Here is a 4,070-nt window from a genome sequence, read left to right on the forward strand (position 1 = left end):
CTGATCTCAACAGATAAAAGTATTTCCTGTACAATTAACTACATGTGCCTCTACTCCATAGAGAGAATTATATGTTATATATTGGTATTGTCAGAGAAATAAAGTATTTAATTTCTTGAAGTCATCTTTTAATACAAATCTTGATATGAGGGAAGATAGATTCTAAATACAGTTTATTTGGTGCATATTATGGAACCCATTTTATATGCCAAGTACAAATCTGGATAGATTCCTGCTCATAAAGAATCCACAGTAGTGAAGGTAAGACAGACATGTTAAGAAAAGGGTACCATGGAACACATGATACGGACTCACTTATGACCAAAAAGACAAGGCAGAAAATGTAGGCAGGAATCAGATAAAGTCTTGATATGGCAGGCTATGAAGTTTGGACAGGAAGACTTGAAGCAGTAAAACTTCATTTCTATTTAAATGTGATTGATATGACAGGGTTGTAGAGGTTATTTGAAATAGGCAAAAGTTGTAGATGGAAACCCCAGTCTGGAGATTAGAAAAGTATTTCATGAGGTCCTGAACCAAGGCCGTGATACCACAGCTAGAGATAAGTAAATGAGTTTTAATGATATTTCAGAGAGAGAACAGGACTTGATAACCATGTAGGCATGGAGAAAGGAAAAAATAGATGGCACAGTGGTTAAGAGCTTGGGTCTTGAGCCAGATAGTTTGGGGCCCAGCCTCACCTCGTACTAGAAGTGATACCCTGGAAAAGGTTACTTTCCAAGGTTTACAAATAATAGTACCTTCCCCACAGAGATGTTGTGAGGATTAATTGTTAATACTTGTAAAAAATTTAAGAAAGTCTCTGATCTATACTAAGCCTTCAATAAATATCAATCAAAGCTCTAAGTTTTCTGTTTCGAGCAACTGAGTAAATGACAATCTCATTCAAAGAAAAAAAGAAAAAAGAAGTTGACAGAGAGAATTATGTTCTTATTTTATGTGTGTACACAGGAGCATTAATGAGTTTTCTAGAATCTTTGTTGGAAATTCCAATGGATAAAATGAAGAAGTAGCTAAAAATATGGGTATGGAGTTCAGAAGAATCAGCCAGGGAGGATAGATCAATTAATATTGTATAAAAGTAGTTGAAACTATGGAAGTAAATAAAGTAATCTAAGCAAATATATGGAAAGAGAAAAGAAAGAGCCTGATTGGAAATATAGGGGACATCAACTTTAGTCTATTGTCACAAATGAAGTTGTTGAGAAGTGACTGCATAAGATAGGATAGTGAGGCAGAGAGAATTCTTAGATGGCCTTCAAGATTCCTATCCTCTGGTGTACATATGTACCTTCTCCCAGTTACTCAATCAAATACTAATCTATGTGCTGCTGCAAAACAAGTCACATAAACCTTCTTGAGGTTTTTTTATTTTTTTAATTATTATTAATAGCGTTTATTTCTTAGAGCCGTTTTAGGTCTACAGAAAAATCAAACAAAAAGTAAAGAGAATTCTCATATATTTTCTCTCTTCTAGCCAGTTTCTTCTATTATTAACAGTTTGCAATGGTATGGTCCATTTGTTCTTAATGATGAGCCAATATTGACACATGATTATTAACTAAAACCATAGTTTACATTAGAGTTCAATTTTTGTGTTGTACAGCTTTTGCCACATAATATCATATATCCATCATTACAATCATACACAGTAGTTTCGTGTCCTAAAAATCCTCTGTGCTCCACCTTTTGTCTCTCCCTAATCCCTGGCAGCCACTAATCTTTTCACTGTATCTATAGTTTTACCTTTTCCAGAATGTCACATAGCTAGAATCATATAGTATATAGCCTTTTCAAGCTGGCTTTCACCTAGCAATATTCATTTAAGTTTCCTCCATGTCTATTTGTGGCTCGATAGCTACTTTATTTTCATTCCTGAGTAATATTTCATTGTACATATATACCACAGTTTGTTTGTTCCTGCATCTATTAAAGGACATCTTGGTCGCTTCCAGTTTTTGGCACTTTTGAATAAAGATGCTACAAACATTTCATGTATAGGTTTTTGTGTGAATATAAGTTTTCAGCTCATTTGGTTAAACACCTAGGAGTGCAATTGCTGGATTATATTTTAAGACTATGATTAGCTTTGTAAGAAACTGCCAAGTTATCTTCCAAAGTGGCCATACCATGGAATTTTTTTTTTAAGTAAGAGACTTGGATGTATTTATGGGCCAGAATTAAAGAATCTTTGAAGAGGAAAATGTTGAAAATATTTCAGAGAGGGGATAATTAATTGACAAGGTTCTAGAGGAGACTTTATCTGGTGTACAGCTGGATTGATCATTCTTTTGTGGAGGAATAATTTTTAAGATGGGAGATAAAAAGGAAGAATGGTAGAGGCTAAGTTAGCAGGAAAAGACAGATGAGAATATATGAATGTTTTGTCTTGATGGCCTATGTCAACTGTGAAGTAATCGGTAAGATCATTTTTTAGGAGTGATATTTGATGAGAGAGGAGAAGGGTATCTGTCAGAAAAATATTAATAGCAGAAAAAATATACTGAATACTTGTTGTATGTCAAGGTCTGTTTTAAGTGCATCAGTAAACAGGTCCAGAAAACTCTGCTGTTAACTTTTAAAGAAAAAACTGAGACAGAACAGTTACATAACTTACGTAAGTAACACAGTAAGTGATAAAAGAAGCTATAAAATCTGGCTTCAAAGGTCTGCTCAAACTTTCTACTATAATACTGAGTATTATGTTATTGTGAGGGTTTGGAAGAATTACTATGAGTCATGTAAATGGGAGCTGCTCAAGGACACATAAAGTAATTGTTCTGTTGATGGTAAAAAATGAAGAAGAGTTAATGGCTCTTTCCATTTTCAAATATCCTTAAGGAAATGAGTCATATGGGAGTGGAAGAAATCTATAACAAGCACTATCAAGATCAGTTTTCAAAATAACATTTTCGTGGAGAATCAAGATTACCGTGGGGGTCTACTCATTCACTCATTGAAAACCTCCAAATATTTTTTTGGTTTTTAGAAAGAAACCTGCCCTTTCTAAATGTTTTTATCTACACTGCCTTATTTCATACACTTCATTTTCAGTTCAGATAAACACTATTGGAGGAAAGCTAAGAACTGAGTTAATCTTGTCAATTATTACCATTGCAGTTAATGCACCAGCTCTGTCGTAATCACCACATGATACTATCATCTCAATGTGCAAGACACTTGATTGAGTGTGGCGCTTTCCTGAAGATGGTGCCGAGTGATGGAGTGGCCTTAGGCCAAAAGAAGAAACTGTCTACTGGGCCTTAGGAAGCATGTGAAAGGAAATTGCAAGAAGGTCCAGACAAAAGTAGCTAAATGTATGTGAGCTTTGAATATTATCCTCTCTTTCAAATGGAAGAGCGAATTTTGATAGTGGCCAGATGTGGAGTTGCCAGATGAGTATAAAAATAAACACTCTTGGCAGATAGACAGAACAAAGAAGAATTCTGGCTGAGTTTTGGGAAAGACTGCTTCAGTAAGTAGAATATCCTGCTGAGTAAGGATATGAAAGCGAGTAGTAACATGAACACTCACAATAATTAATAACAGTTTTTGGCAAGCACCCACTATTACTCTATGGCAACCCATTAGAATTTAAAGGTGAAGCATGATTGCTCTTGTCATGGGTCCATGATTCAGAAGTGTAAAATGATTATGCTGATGTTGTAGTTTTGGAATTAGAGAGACCACACTTACTTCCTGGTAATTCCCATTATACAGAAGTTGATATAACACATGTGTCTTGGGTATCCACAGCTCATTTAGCTGATCTCTCCAAGAGGGCAGTACCAGTGGCTTGTCAAGGGTCAGAACAAATCTCCAAACCCACAGTTCATACTTATCTAAGTTCCTTATTCTTGTTTGCAAGGTTCCCCTTGACCTGACTTAATCTCCTATAATTTCACCTGTTCTACTTTGCTCTAGAAACACTGGCCCTTTAAGAACCTTGTACTGCTGTTTCTTCTTCCTCCATATCTTTATAGGGTTAGCACTTTTCACCATTCGTCTCTGACAAAATATAACTTCTTCATATAAGACTGTTTACTAAC

This window comes from Pteropus vampyrus, unplaced genomic scaffold, assembly GCF_000151845.1.
Source record: "Pteropus vampyrus isolate Shadow unplaced genomic scaffold, Pvam_2.0 Scaffold152, whole genome shotgun sequence".
In the NCBI taxonomy this organism is placed as follows: domain Eukaryota; kingdom Metazoa; phylum Chordata; class Mammalia; order Chiroptera; family Pteropodidae; genus Pteropus; species Pteropus vampyrus.